This window comes from Pseudochaenichthys georgianus, chromosome 23, assembly GCF_902827115.2.
Source record: "Pseudochaenichthys georgianus chromosome 23, fPseGeo1.2, whole genome shotgun sequence".
Classification (NCBI taxonomy): Eukaryota; Metazoa; Chordata; class Actinopteri; order Perciformes; family Channichthyidae; genus Pseudochaenichthys; species Pseudochaenichthys georgianus.
Genome location: NC_047525.1, coordinates 20,186,487 through 20,203,895, shown reverse-complemented (window position 1 = coordinate 20,203,895; position 17,409 = coordinate 20,186,487).

The following is a 17,409-nucleotide window of genomic DNA, read 5'->3' as shown; positions in this document are numbered from 1 at the left end:
CTGGAGACCTGCTAACAACATGTTAGCTTTTGTTTAGCTAATGAGACAACTTAAATTCAAAACAAATGTACCGTATCTCATTACGTGTTGTATTTTTAATAGATATTTATGCTAATGCTTTTTTTTGTCAATTATTTAGTTTGCTTTCTGATTTCTTATCTATTGTGTGTGTATCTACAATTATTAAAAACATTTTGTGGACACACTCATCGTTATCTCACACATCTAAAACTGTGAAATTTGTTCTCGCCACCTTTTTTCATTTAAACATGACAAATCAAGCACTTTTTTGCCAACAAAGAGGTCTTTCCATTAATTATCTTATTATTTCTTTTGTATTATATTTTTTTCTTCTTGTCTATTTTTTTCTAAAACATTGAGGTCGTCCTTATATATCACTTTTGTTTTCCTTTTGAGCTGCAATTGATCAGCATTGCTTTCCTACCTCGCTTCTTTTTATGCAAACATTAACATATAGGAATTTATCTGATTTATGTCTGATAAGGGCTTGGAAATGTCAATGTATAACAAACTCAAGCAGATGTTTACTGCTAATGTCTAAGATGTGACAGATGCATTGTAGGTTTTTCCATTTTAGAAGGACATATTCTGCTAGTCTCTTCTCAAAATAAATAAACAGATTGCACTCAGAGAAATAGGAATCAGTATTTACCCAATATGCAAAGCATGCAGTCGTATAACATGTTCACTCTGCATGTCATCTCCCTTTCAGTGCAGCAACATGATGCAGTATAATTTACATTTCAATAAAACTCCACGGCGCCCAATGCACTCAGTGTGGAGATAAGTTCATAGCCTTTATGGACCAATATGAACCCAATATTGGGCTATTTAGCCTATATAATTCAATATTACACCAATAAAAATGTACTGTACAATAACCCGAGAGCCGAGCTATGAAAAGAATGAGGATAGCGGCGGCTCCCTTTTCCAAATTGCACCACATAAGCATATACAGTGGGGCAACAAAGTATTTAGTCAGCCACCAATTGTGCAAGTTCTCCCACTTAAAAGGATGAGAGAGGCCTGTAATTTTCATCCTAGGTATACCTCAACTATGAGAGACAAAATGAGAAAAAAATCCAGAAAATCACATTGTCTGATTTTTAAAGAATTTATTTGCAAATTATGGTGGAAAATAAGTATTTGGTCAATAACAAAAGTTAATCTCAATACTTTGTTATATACCCTTTGTTGGCAATGACAGAGGTCTTCTGTAAGTCTTCACAAGGTTTTCACACACTGTTGCTGGTATTTTGGCCCATTCCTCCATGCAGATCTCCTCTAGAGCAGTGATGTTTTGGGGCTGTCGCTGGGCAACACGGACTTTCAACTCCCTCCAAAGATTTTCTATGGGGTTGAGATCTGGAGACTGGCTAGGCCACTCCAGGACCTTGAAATGCTTCTTACGAAGCCACTCCTTCGTTGCCCGGGCGGTGTGTTTGGGATCATTGTCATGCTGAAAGACCCAGCCACGTTTCATCTTCAATGCCCTTGCTGATGGAAGGAGGTTGTCACTCAAAATCTCACGATACATGGCCCCATTCATTCTTTCCTTTACACGGATCAGTCGTCCTGGTCCCTTTGCAGAAAAACAGCCCCAAAGCATGATGTTTCCACCCCCATGTTTCACAGTAGGTATGGTGTTCTTTGGATGCAACTCAGCATTCTCTCTCCTCCAAACACGTCTAGTTGAGTTTTTACCAAAAAGTTCTATTTTGGTTTCATCTGACCATATGACATCCTCCCAATCCTCTTCTGGATCATCTAAATGCTCTCTAGCAAACTTCAGACGGGCCTGGACATGTACTGGCTTAAGCAGGGGGACACGTCTGGCACTGCAGGATTTGAGTCCCTGGCGGCGTAGTGTGTTTCTGATGGTAGCCTTTGTTTCTTTGGTCCCAGCTCTCTGCAGGTCATTGACTAGGTCCCCCCGTGTGGTTCTGGGATCTTTGCTCACCGTTCTTGTGATCATTTTGACCCCACGGGGTGAGATCTTGCGTGGATCCCCAGATCGAGGGAGATTATCAGTGGTCTTGTATGTCTTCCATTTTCTAATAATTGCTCCCACAGTTGATTTCTTCACACCAAGCTGCTTACCTATTGCAGATTCAGTCTTCCCAGCCTGGTGCAGGTCTACAATTTTGTTTCTGGTGTCCTTTGACAGCTCTTTGGTCTTGGCCATAGTGGAGTTTGTAGGTGACCAAATACTTATTTTACCCAGGAATTTACCAATGAATTCATTAAAACTCCTACAATGTGATTTCCTGGATTCTTTCCCCCCATTCTGTCTCGCATAGTTGAAGTGTACCTAGGAGGAAAATTACAGGCCTCATCTTTTTAAGTGGGAGAACTTGCACAATTGGTGGCTGACTAAATACTTTTTTGCCCCACTGTATTAGCATGCCCATAACATTATAATCTGAGAGCCGCGCCCCGGGTCCTCTAAAACTATTAGCAAGGTATCATGCTGATGGTGTCTGCAACCCTGGGGGCGATAACATCTGCTGGTGTGTGTGAGAGAGACACAAAGAGCGAGAGCATGAGACAGAAAGAGTGTGACAATGGGAGAAAGATGCACATTAGATCCACATAGAAGCTGATGTTGGCCATGCCGGTGCAGGGGACAACATCTGTGTGAGTGTGTGACAGATACACACACTAACGCACACGCATGTAGAGGCATATAGTGGAAGCCACATGGTTCCAAGCCCATTAAGCTGCTCATTAGATAGCCAGTCACAGATGGTGCTGCTCTTTACGTCACACTCAAAATGGCCTCAGAAAGCGTAGTCCCCTACAGCTATACGGTCCCTTTCCCGCCCACACCCCCTCCACTCCTGGGGCCAACTCTATGTACATGTGTGGGTGTGCACTTATATTCATACTACCACATGAACACAGGTGTGATGGCGTGCTGGTGTTGGTGGATTTTTATGCCATTTTACCATGCATGTCGTCCATTTCGTTTTTTTTTATCTTACTTTTAGTGTCAAGAAATTAACATTTGTATTGTTTTAAGATAAATAAGATTAACAGATTTTGTATAGGGCTCTATAAAAGGAATAATTCCTCAAAAGTATTGATATATGTTAAGTGCAAATTCCAGTTCCTGAGTCAAACCAATGTTTACATTTGTATCATTACTGTATTCTTGGTCATGCACTTGGCTCCTCGCCACCGGTGATATGCTTTCCAACTCTGTCAGGATTGCATAGGTGAAGTTACATTTTAAAGATTAAGATGCTGGCTAACTAACTTGATATTATTATCGTTTGTAGCCTGATAAAGAGTAAATTCTTTGATTTCAGTGGTAGCAAAGGCGCAGATAGGGTCCTAGTGCCAGTCCCCCAAAAACGATTTTGTTTAACCAATTAAATATCAAATAAATGATACTTTCCCTGTTAATGGTTCATACCAGAAATTAACCACTCAACAGTTTTACCAAAAAAGCAGTCAGTTTGCACACAGAGTTCAGTGTTCAAACCACCCAAACAACCCTTACAGGGTTCGGTTCAGGCTGCCCTTAAATATAAACAACAAGTTTCTTTCTCATCAAAATCCCATGACACTTTGACACCTTTTCCAAAACTTGCACCCTTTATCACAACCTCAAAACATATTTTAAATACGGTAATCCCAACCCTAACCCTAAATCCTATCACTGTAAAACGATGCCAGCAGTATTTGTGACAGACGGAAACGGAAAAGAGCCGTCGTAGTCAGAGGGGAAAAAGGGGTTGAACTTCTTAACCTAGATAATTCCCCAGCCAAACAGCTGGCCCGCGCATCGCTGGCAGCCTCGGCTAGATTGGACATTATGCTCTCATTTGTGTCACTGTCCGCTCCATAAAGTTGATGTATCGTCTTAGGGAGAGTACGGCTTCGGAGTGAACAGTGATGTCTCTGTATTGAGTATGTTTGTGGGAGTGCACGTTTAAGTTGTTCTCTGAGGTTGTGCTGGTGCGCGATCGTTGTGATCTTTATGCTCGTCAAGGCGACAGATGTTTGAGCCATACATCTCTCGTCTGTCAGAAATGAAACGTCTCTATTAAAGCTGTGATGGGACAATGAAGGGCTGAGTGGGATTCCTCATCTGCTCCAGTTCTTTGCTTGAGAGCACAGCAGTCATTGCCCCATATCTACCTTCAAACCCCTCCTCCTTCAACCTGTCTCTCCTGCTCCCCTTCCTGTCTTTCACTGATTGCCTTATTGCCTTTTATCTCCAGTTTTCTTCCCTTGTTTGCGTTCATTTTCTTTCTCCTTCTCCCATGCCCATTTCTTGCTTGGTTTCCCTTTGCCCTTTGCTTTATCTCTTCCTCGGTCAATATATCTCTCCCACTCTATTTACCCAGCTGTCCGTCTCTCTGACAGCTTCTTTTCTTTCTGTGTCCTCCCTGTAACTCTGCCTGTGTGGCCTATCGGAGAGCCATGTCTGCCTCTCTCTGCGATGTCTGTCCCCAGGGCAAGCAGTTGTGATGGGGGCCTAATGCACTATTGATCTCCGTCACCTCTCCGAATATACCTGCTGATGCACTATGGGCACACACACACACACGCACGCACGCACGCACGCACGCACGCACGCACGCACGCACGCACGCACACACACACACACACACACACACACACACACACACACACACACACACACACACACACACACACACACACACACACACACACACACACACACACACGGACCCTATAGAGCTCTAATCCTGCTGTGTGCACCTCAACACATGTGTGGTTTAATATATAATCAGATGCTCCCACCTGCACACACAGACAAAAACATTAACCATGTAGAGTTGGAGGTATTCACACACACACGCACGCACGCACGCACGCACGCACGCACGCACGCACGCACACACACACACACACACACACACACACACACACACACACACACACACACACACACACACACACACACACACACACACACACACACACACACACACACACACACACACACACACACACACACACACACACACACACACACAGACAGGGAACAAGAGGCCCCCAACCTTTCTTACACAAAGTGATACATGTCAGAGATGTGGGGACCAGGGTGGCCTGGCCTTGTACATGTTCCTCTCTGTCGTCATGTCATTTCTGTGTGTTGGCCCTTCTTTCTTCTCAACCATTCGATCTTCATTGTGAGCTTTCAGTAGACAACAGGCAGACAAAAGCATCCATAGGTTCATCGATCAATACAGCATGAAGAAACTATAGCACACCGACACAAAACATCTTTGTATACTTAGTTTCCTCACAATACTTTATCATCCAACATGGTCTCTTATACTTTGATTATAGTTGTCTTTCTCAGAATGATTTATGGAAGTTGTGAAAAAGCATTATTTATTATTATTGCCAAAAGTTAAAGGGTCCCTATTGTGCACATTTTCAGGTTCATATTTGTATTCTGTGCCTCTACTGTGACACGTCTCCATGCTTTAATGTTCAAAAAGCTCTTTATTTGTCTCATGCTGCCTGTGCTGCAGCACCTCTGTTCACCCTCTGTCTGAAACCAGAGCCCAGTCTGCTCTGATTGTTTAGCTGGTCGGCTCTGTATATAATTGGACAACCGCTTATTTAATGTCCTATTTTCACACCAATGGAAATGTTTGGACTGAAGATTTGATTTATAAATTATATTTCAACAAACATAAGAAAATGTTTTGATTATCCACCCTAGAGAATTCAACATAAAACATTTAAATAGAGCCCCAATACGGAACAGAAAAATAATAAAATCCCGTAAGCTCATCATCCTCTAATTTGCCATACTTCAACATAATAAAGCTCATTACAGCTTCATGCTTACATTAAAGTGTTACCAATTTGCATTGATGCTTCGTTCCGAGTATCTTTCCCTTTCTTCAAGCCATTTTAGTCTGAGAAATAATGTTTTTAAACCCATGATTGGACACAGCTTCCAGAACATAGGAAACCTGATGAAATATCACGTGCACATGCATGAGATTTTCTCAGATTTACTCCCTTTAAGTCTTCACTGATTGGAAAGTGGGAAGAATAATCAATTGTGTCTTGTTTTGTACAACAAGAGCTATCACTGATACAATGAGATGGATGGGAATATGTAGCTCACTTCTCAACATGCTCCCACGCTGGATGGATGTGAGGTGACGCCTGAAGTCTTAAGAGACCCAGAGGTGTGGGATCCAACCTGATTGATAATATACCAAAGAAACAAAACATCGTCCTATGGCACTTCTCTGACAGCAATATCCCGCCTGGAGCTTATGTTTTCAGTATTGATTATGTACCACCAATTGTCAACCACATTTAAGCTTCATCTCAAGCTGGATGTCAGTCCTTTAATGACAAGTAGTTGTGTATAGAGGGGAGGGGGGACATTTCCCCTGTCTTGGTTTTTGTTTTGTTTTTCATGGTCCAATTTGTTTATGATTTAAAGTCAGACAAATTGGGAACATTGTCCGTCTCAGTTTTCCAGAGCTTTCTCGTTATGTCTGTCCAACAGCCAACATTGTCAGAATACATTGACATTTTCTTTTTTTTTAATTATTCTTTTCGTTTTTTGTACTCCTTAATTCCTCTTATTGTGTTAATGTATGCACCATGTACACCAACGCAAAACCCCTGTAATTGCAAACCTATTTGTTCAAAAATGGGATACTGAAAATTAAAACTGAAGGATATTTACATTCATTCAAAATTGCTCACATATCGGACAAGCATTTTCTTTTTGCTCTATGAAAAAAATGCTAATCATTTTTTAATAATGAATGAATAAAGAAAAAAATAATTTGTGTATTACGTCTAGCTTCGTTTCTCTTGAGCTTTAGACCAAAGTCACTGGGCTGTATCCTCTGGGGACCATGAACATATTTACAACATTGTATGGCAATGGATTTAATAGTTACATTCCTCGGGATCCACTTTTATTTCTATATGGCAACTACCCTGCTTGTACATTCATACATACAGTATACGTGTATTCATGTGATGAATGTGTAAATGGAGTCTTTCTGTCTTTTTACCCTGCACTGTCTGCAGAGATCAGGATACAGTTCAGGCATCCCTCAGAATGAATGGCCACTGGCAGTGCAGCGCCTTGGGATCAATACATCAGGCTGATGGAAGATGTTAAGAAGAAACACTCCTCTGTGTTTTTTCTTGAAAGTGTGTTAATGTTTGTTTGTGCAGCCCTCTATGAATTTGTGTCTGTGTGTGTGCCGGCTCTCAGCGTCGGTGTATATCTGCGATTCTGTGCGTCTCCAGACTGTGGACAGCGACAAATCAAAAGCCCCGGCCTCTCCTAATGCCCACTCTCCCTCGTCAGCGTCTTCCAGGCAGGGACGGCAAATCATTACCTCTCTGTTTTTCTGCCTTCTCTCCCTCTATTCCTTATGCTCTGTCTATCCAAAGTGCTGCTGTTGCAGTATGTGGGATTAATTAGTAAACAGAAAGTGCTAAGTGGAAAATCTTTGCAGCGACAGACCCAGTTTGGTTGCAATGATTGATGGGAAAGGTGTCGTTGCTCATTAATGAACTTCCGAGAAGATGCTGGGACTGGATCCTGGGAAAAGATCTAGAATGTTCTTGTTTAAAAACCACAACGGTATAATAGAAAGAGCTAATAATCAGGCATTTATTCACTCCAACTTTGTTCGGGTAACCACTAACTCTTTTATGAGTATTGATAGACCCATTAACAGTAAAATGGGTCGCCTTTCAAATGCACTTCAGTCCATACGATGTAAGTGAAGGCATGACCGTTCAAATGCACTTCTGACTCTTTTCAGCTGGTTCAAGCCGTTACTTTCATTTCAGTACAAAGCTCAAGCACTGTTCAATACACTGCAGTTGTTTATTTCCGAGAGCATAATGGCATTATTATTTTCTTCGCTGGATAAAACTGTATTTTATCTAGCTATTAAAGAGGAGTTGCTCTCAGTGAAGGAGCTCCACGGTTCAAAGCTAGTGATTTATTTTGTGACAATTTATTATAGTCGGTTCCTTTCTGTGGTAAACATTGTATAGTACTTGCACTGAACACCTAAGTGAAATAATATAAATGTTAGTAAGGTCATAAATGATTTAATCTGCCAGTTAGAAGAGGGACAGCGTGACAATGGTAATTTTCACAAAAATCGTATTATCCATCACTAAAACAACCTGTAGCAAAACGTAAAACACTTCACTGCTCCTTCCTGTGCTCCAGGTGCAAAATATCCAGTTTACATTTGAGCTTTTTATCCAAAATGTCTTGTCATGTCTGAATACAGCAATGTGAACTCAAAAAGCACGTACATTTTGAAAACCTTTGTCAAGGTCATTTCAACAAGTGACATCTTTTTTGATTGAATTGGACCGATCCAAAATTGAATGGTTTCTTTCTTGGTACCCTTCTGCTAACTTTCATGAAAATCGGGCCAGTAGATATATTTTTCCACCATCTTTTTGCAGCAATAACTGTTTTCACACACATGGAGCCAAACATAACGTCATTGAAACGTTTTGTCCCGCAGAGACACACCCACAGTATTGGTTTGTTCTAAAACAACCCCCTATAGAAATGCTGTCCAGAATCGAGAGGCAGGGTCTGCATTTTCCCATGATTCTTGTGCACACACACATCAACACACAAGTATTTGAACGTGAGGTGCCAGTCTGTTTACATTGCCACTTTCCGAGTGCTCTGTTGCTTCCTGTCGATCGGGGTGCGATGCCCTACTGAGCACGTGCAGTAGATGTTTACTCTGCATCTGTGTTTACTACCTGGCTCCTGTAGGATCGACACACAGAGGGGAAGTAGGCTGTGAAGACACACACACACACACTTTTAAAACCTTTTCATGCCCATTTTCACATGAACACACACGAACACCGCTCTGGATGCTGCCTGGCGGTGCGTTCAGGCTCCAGCTACACTAGGCTTGTTTGTTTGTTTGGTTTCAAATCAAGTTCAAGAGCCTGGCTGTTAAGCTACATACATATGCAAACTCACAAGGGAGAAGTTGTGTACGTAATTACACACACACACACACACACACACACACACACACACACACACACACACACACACACACACACACACACACACACACACACACACACACACACACACACACACACACACACACACACACACACACACACACACACACACACACACACGATAACATACACACCAATTGTATGTTCAGTGAGCACAGATTGTTGCCTGGTGTCAGGGGGCCTTCTTTATTTTACAAATTGTTCACTCAAAGGAATAACTAAAGCCCTCAAAAACACAGTTTCCCCTCTAATTAATAGTGTTGCAGTAGAAACTAGGATTCAATGTTTTTATGGCCAGTTGTTTCATGAGGAGTACCCAGAATTGTATCGTCAGGCAATACACTACAGTACTGCGTCATAAAATAAATGGGTAAGAAAATGTCCGCCTTTTTGTGCCGTCTGCTATTAATAATAAAAACCAATACATGAGATTTATATAACGCTTACAAAATCAAACATTCTTTACATTCTGGAGGGTTAAACATTTATTAATGTTTAGCAACTGCACTAGTTAATTTTCCTAATGAGTTTATTGTCTCAATTGCTTGTTTCAAGTCTTCTTCCATACAGCATGACGTTCATTTTGTAAATGATGGTTCAATTTTTGAGTAAAAGAGGCGTCAGATCACTGTTTATTTTAGGGAGGGACTACCTTGTGATTGACAGGTTGCAACTGTAGCGTTTGCCAGTTTCCGTCTTCTCTGTGTTGTCTTACGGACGTAAAGCAAACCCTTTCACAGTGCGTTTTTAGTCCATTAAAGTTAATAATAACATTTTGTTTGCCTACACATGTATTGTTAAGCGTTCGGTTGTACTTAGTTCCGCCCACTCAGGTCACTTCTGTTCAAAAACGAAATGGCAACGGCTAAAATACCAAACCCAGGGCTCAAAACATTGGTTTCTCCTTCTATAAATGTGTTTACCAAGTTTGCATGTGCACGCGTGGCAACGTGTACATTAGCTGACCGTGTGATAGGTTTGTGTTTATGTTTGCATGTGTGTGTTACTGACCAGTGGCTGAGTGAAAGCAGGCCACAGTGACACCTGCTTGATACCCCAGTCAGGAGTTCCTGCCCTCCGCTACACGTGTCACCCACTGTTGATGTTAGGGTGACCGTCACCTCGCCCCCTCTCCACCCACGCCCTGTCCCTCTCCTCTTTCTCCCTTTTACCTTCATTACTCTTTTATTTCTCCTCTCTTTACTAAATTAAACATCCCTTTTTGTTCTCTTCTTCATCCTCCTCTCGTCCATTTGCCATTCCACCCTTTTCGACTTTCCCCCTTCCTCCTCTGACGATTGACTCCTGTACTTGTCTCTGATAACCTTTACCCTCTTTTTCTTTCATCTCGAACCACCACCAAACACGGCAGAAACAAAAGACAAACAGAAGTGGATTGACAGCGAGCCAGATCGAACCTCGCAGGCAGACACAACATTTTTTGGCCGTAAATGTTTATTCAGGCTCTGGCGGGCTCCGACGTAGTGACCTCATCGGGCTCGCACACACACACACACACACATTCACAACACTCCTTTCGAGTAATCAGTTGGAAAATAATTTAAAACATTTTGAAAAGTGGGATAACAGGGATTTTCAGAACATCTGCTCTGTGTAAATATGTAATCCCATTCTCTGTAATATGTTATATGATTAAGCTTAAGTAACACACACACACACACACACACACACACACACACACACACACACACACACACACACACACACACACACACACACACACACACACACACACACACACACACACACACACACACACACACACACACACACACACACACACACACACACACACACACACACACACACACACACACACACACACACACACACACACACACACACACACACACACACCAGCTTTTTCCAATAGCTCACGGGTCCATAGTTGGTCATTGTTATGAAGACAGGGGCTGTGGTGAACTCAGTGAACTAGAAAAACAATCGGCTCAGACTTCCTGCTGACTTCCCCTGTAGTGAGGTCAGGCCCCTAACACCACTACGTTCTCACTGTGTCTCTCGCGCTCACACACACACACACACACACACACACACACACACACACACACCACACACACACACACACACACACACACACACACACACACACACACACACACACACACACACACACACACACACCACTCACCACTCACTCACACTCACCACTCACTCACTCACTCACTCACTCACACACACACACACACACACACACACACCACACACACACACACACACACACACACACACACACACACACACACACACACACCACACACACACACACACACACACACACACACACACACACACACACACACACACACACACACACACACAGGGTGTCAAGCCGAAGTGTGTTCCCGCCATCCTGTTTTCTAGCCAGAGTTTATTTTGGTCGTGTGCCGGATCCGTACTGTACAGGAAGGGGAAGCCTGTGTGTGTGTGTGTGTGTGTGTGTGTGTGTGTGTGTGTGTGTGTGTGTGTGTGTGTGTGTGTGTGTGTGTGTGTGTGTGTGTGTGTGTGTGTGTGTGATAGGGTAATTCAGAAGAAAATTCCTCTGTCCGTCATAACATAAACACGTCCATATTTGGGATGAGGGCTGCACGGGGCTCAGTGTAAACTCACACACGCCTCGATAACTCATCTTCCACCACCACATCTCATATTTCTAGTAAATAAGACCTTTTTTATAAAAATATTCACATATTTTCCTTCTTACCTGTAGTGATTTTTCATAAATCTAGTATGTTTGCATGTGAGTCAAGCACTGGAGATATTTGCCGTATATGTCTGCTCTCTCTCCAATAAAATGGAACTAAATAGCACTCAGCTCGTGGTATTCAAAGCCCTACTGTATAAACAAATACTTTTGCAAACTCAACAGCAATGTGAGAAATAACAACCTCGTTACTCAAGACAAGTGGCATTCTCCTCACTAAAATAATAAATGATATAACTGCGATTCGTCACTGAGAAAGTCCTTGTTATCACTAGTAGAGCAGTGCATGGGCTTTCTTTTATGTTTACTAAGTTACGACAGCTCTTACCAACACGGTGCTCCTCTGAGCAGGCTGTGCAAGTGTTGCTGCCACACAGCCTACACTGGGCACATTTTGAAATCAGGCTCTAGATACTATGTTTGAAACTTGGATGGTGCAATTTAAAACCAGCCACTAGGCAACACTACTACTTTTATGATGGCTACTATTGCTACTGAACAGCTCCTTCAACAACACCCACTAGAATTACTTAAGTGCCACTGTTTTGATCATTATTAGCCAACAACTTATTTGACCGCACACTGCTAAAATCATGCTCCAGAGAGCTGTTACTTAGGTTGCAAAGAGTGGAATAAAAATGACTAATACTCACAAAAACCCTTCTGTCTTTTAACATGACTCAGCATTCAGTCAATGTTTACAATGATTCATTCACAGTGTTTGTCTGATGCCCTTTCTACTGAGCCTCACTGCCTCACTGTGCTTTATTTGCAGTGAGATCTTACCTGAGGCTGCAGGCCAAAATGTCTCATCCTTTTTCATTAAGACTAAGTGGATTTTCCATAATGTCCCAAATTAAATACTTGGTAAACTTCTAACCCTAAGGAAAACCCTATGCTCGCAGTGCTTACTATTGTGACACGTAAAGTCACTTCCATTAAAGCTGCCAGTGTTGGAATGGTGTAAAAATATGTACGGTGTTAAAAAAGACACTTTACATAACAGTTCGATTAGAGACTTGAACCATATCTATATTGGAAGAAAGGCTGTCTGCTATGTGTGAAGCAAGAGTCAGGTGGCAATTAGCTTAGCTTAATAGGTTTACTAGCTTCAAAGTGAATGAACAGGCCTATCCAAACAACCTCAACATTGACACACTATAACTCACTCACTGTGATACACAAAAGGAAAACAACACAATGTAGTTTTATGTCTCTTTTTCATGCTAAGCCAGTCACATCATGGCCATAGCTTGGTACTTAATAACACTTAGTTGCTTTCTTTTCAAGAGTTACATGAGAAGATCAATACAACTCTCACAGTGTTCTGTTAAATATGATATTAAAGAGCCAGCTAGCAATACGCTTAGCTTAGCTTAGCATAGAGACTGGCAGCAGGTGGGAGAAACTTAGCCTATGGCTCTGACCAAACATAACAAAATCTGTGACTTAACTACATTTGTATACCTCTGTTTTTAATTCATTGAAAAAGAAAAAATGTTATGTATTTCAGTTTTGGTGCTAAGCTAAGCCAACTATCTTCTGACTGTAGCTAAATATTAAGTGCAAAAATATCTCTTCATATACAAAGTTACATGATTTCTTACAATTAATATTTCACTTTAAATCAGTTAATCAGTTAATATCACCACTTTATTTAGCTAGAAGAAACACGCTTTTAATATGGAATTAAAGGTCCCATGTCATGCTTTTCTGGTTATTACCCGTCCCCTTGTGTGTTATGTAGCTTTGTATGCATGTAAACGGTCTGCAGAGTCCTCAAAGTACACCCTGTAGGGAGTAAAACTCTAACACAGAAAATACCTGTCTATGCTGCCCCAGAACGCCTCGTTGGACATTTCTCTTTTTCCATTGTTTACTTCTTGGGTATAGTGACGTAACGTAACGGCTCCAAATGGACCAATCCGCGGAGCCGTTACGTTTGGACCAATCTGCGGACTTCCTCACACACACACACACACACACACACACACACACACACACACACACACACACACACACACACACACACACACACACACACACACACACACACACACACACACACACACACACACACACACACACACACACACACACACACACACACACACACACACACACACACACACACACACACGCGGTGGGACGTTGCGAGGCTCGCTGCTGCGAGGAGCGGGACACTGTGAGCTGGCTCACTGGTGTGGGGTCGGCGAGACAGTGAGACACCTCAGAACTCAGCCTGGGCACACACACAAACTCCCAGCCAGGCTGCGGGTGTGTGTGTGTTTCGGGCTAGGATTCGCTGTGTCTCGCTGTCTCGCAAACGGCCACTGGGCTCACAGGGAGGGGGGGGGGCTGGAGCTTCAACAAGCCGTTTAGGACAGAGAGTGAATACACATACTATACAGAGATGCTGTCTGAGAAACCAAAGTGAGTTTGGAAAATTGAACAATATAAATGTATTTTAGTAGACCTCAACACTGGAATTATGATCAGTAGAAATGGCCATGACATGGGACCTTTAAGAAACTTTTAATAAATGCTTTAAGCTAATGTCTGGCTGAGTATCCACAGCTGCTGCCGGACACAACCATTGAGGGGGAAACAATGTAGTGATGTACCCTCAGAGCTGCTCCGTGGTTGGGCCGTCAGTGTGTGCTGACCTCACACCATGCTCCATTTCCTGTTTTTCTAGACCCTATGTCAGCACGGGGACTAATAGTACTCAGGACACTGCAGTACTCTTGAGTGTGTGTATGCATCCATTTAGAACACACATAAACTCAATACAAATGTAAAATATTGTGTTTAAAATGGCAACAATCTCATCTAGGAAAACACAGCAAAAAGGCAAAATAAGAAACTCAACCACGCTGACTTTGTTTGATGGAAATGCTGCTTATGGAGATGTATGCCTCTCATGTCTGTACAATGAAGTATGCTGTTTCTAAAAGTGCCAAAATATCTCCACATACTAGCACCTCTAAAGCTCACACATTTTCTGCATGAAAACTGGAGGATAAAAATGCAAGGGTTATCAAACTTCTCAACGAACTTAAAGTATTTCTAAACATTTTGGTTTTAGAAAAGTATGCGACAAATGTTTAATGGCACGGTGACAGACACTTGTTGTTAGCAATATAAGGATCTTTAGTTTGCTAAGACACCTTAAGCCATACCTTAGGAAATGCACTATACATTCTTTAAGGTCCTATAATTGTTTTTTAATGACCCCCTAATCTGAGTATTTGCGCGCACACAGAATAGTGTCATCCATCATCCTCGGACAATAAAATGGACCATAAAGAGGTGACGTGGAGTTTTCAGAGAGGAAATGAACATAAAGAGAGACTTGAGTTAGCCAATTGAAGTCCCTGAAGTGTAGTCACTGCCATTATAACATATAAAATGAAAATCCCCAATCACTCATTTGATTAATTATTGAACAACTCACCAAATGTTCGTCCTCTTATGGTGTCAACATTAATATAGGATGTAGTGCATGGATGTCTCTGTATAAATGCGTGTGAGTGTGAATGTAGTCTCCATGTCATCACACAGTAGGAGGCTGTTGTTAGCGCTCAGAGTCCATGGGGCTTTCTAGAGCACTATGCATTGTTTCCATGAAAAGAGAACTGAGGCCAGCTGAGAGTTCAATACATACACACCCAGCCACCCACACACCAGTGGCGAACCGTCAGGGCCTTCAAGGTATTCAGAGAATACCCTGGAACACTCAGATGAAACAAACAAAAAATCGATTTAATTATATAAATAAAATGTAATAAAATGTATATAAAATGAATAAATGAGAATCGTATCTGTGTTGTTGATCTGTAATATTACAGTGTTACGTTGATTTGTTTGTCCTTCTCGGACCAAGCACTACGCATTTCAGTGGTTCTGTGTTAGAAAAGAAAGCAACCAATCAGATCTTGTTCTGGGTCTCTGGGTAGAATATCCTTCAACCAAGGTATCTACATCCTTGATAGAATGCCCTGGCCGTTGCACTGAATGAGAGCGTACGTTTGGACTGACAGTTTGATCAACCAATCATATATTGATGATTTGTAGCCAATGGGTGTATTCTTTCAGAGTTTCCCTCGGTTCCAGAGTATTCTAGAAGGCCCGCAGTTAACTGGCTCGAGACAGAGGATCTAGAACGAATGTGACAAAGCAGTTCATGCCGTTTTATTGTTTATGACAAGTGACAACAGGTGAAGTTGTTGCAGATTTATTGTGAGTACCCTTTTCAAGACGACAATTCAGTGAAAAGACGGACATTATAATGCCGCGGAGGGGGGGGGGGTAGCGGGGGGTGTGTGTGTCTACAGAAGGTCCAGTTGTGATAGACACGGTTCGCCACTGCCACACACACATTCACACACTCATTGCCCTCCCTCATTGCTTTGTGTCCAACGCTCACCTTGTGATGCATCCTGTTTTCCCCACCTTGACGAGCGTCAACACCCTTGTTTAACAAATAAACCCAGTGAACACACACCCAAAATAAAAAAAACAGGAACACGGTGTAAAGGAAGCATACATGCCTAATGAAATAAACATTTCCTGGTGTTGTCACTTCGAGAAGTTCGCGGCTTATGCAACAGAAAGTAAAACAAGTTATAAGTTTCAGGGTTGAATGCTTATCTTGAAGACCGATCCTAATCAGGGACAGAGTTTGAATGGCTCTGCTTCCTTCATTGTGATGTAAGCTGCCGTTCATGTCAACCTTTTAGATGGAATGGGGCTCTGACTCCTTCAAATGGCGGTTTAAGTTTAGCAACAGACCTTGAGGGGAGTCACTCAGGTTGTCCAACTCTTTTTAAGGCTCTTCTCAGAAATCAGAATCAGAAACAATAGGATGCTTCATTTATTGCCAAGTAGAATTGCACATACAATCAATTTGTCTTGTTTTGGTGGATAACGATACACTGCCAGAGTCAAGTCTAAGGACTAAAGGTCACACTCCTACTCAGTGCTTAGTGTACATGAATTAATCACCATGTGTGTACACGAGCAGTATCTTGGCAATAGCCTCAGAAAGTCTAATGAACAACACTGTTGTAGTAAATAAATGACTAGGAGATTTAAACTACCATCTATAGATCAAAAATAACTGTGATGACATAGTCTACGAAGGTTTAAGAAGTTGATGACGTTTAGTTTTTGACAGTAGAAAGACATATTAAAGCGCTTCTGTTAAGCTTACACCTGGAAGTCAGTCATCATAATTAATACTCTTGCATATTTGTTATTTACAATGTTGGAAATCGAGCATATTAAGGTGGAAAACGTACACACTCACACACAAAGATCTATGCTCTTCACTTACGTATAAATCAATGACGCCTTTGATGAGAGGAAGTATAAGCAGCACAAAGACTTCTCGAAATAGCTAACTCAATTCTGTCTGAGAACATCTTGGGATTGATGCAAGGCCAGTCCTGATGAAATGCGTGCGTTTAAAACCAACCTGAGATTCACAATGAAAAAGGTTCCTTGTTCATTCAGCCTACTGATAAAATAGGCTTCCAATGAATCAATGGCGTGAATCAAAAATAGATTTGTCTTTTGTTGAAGCA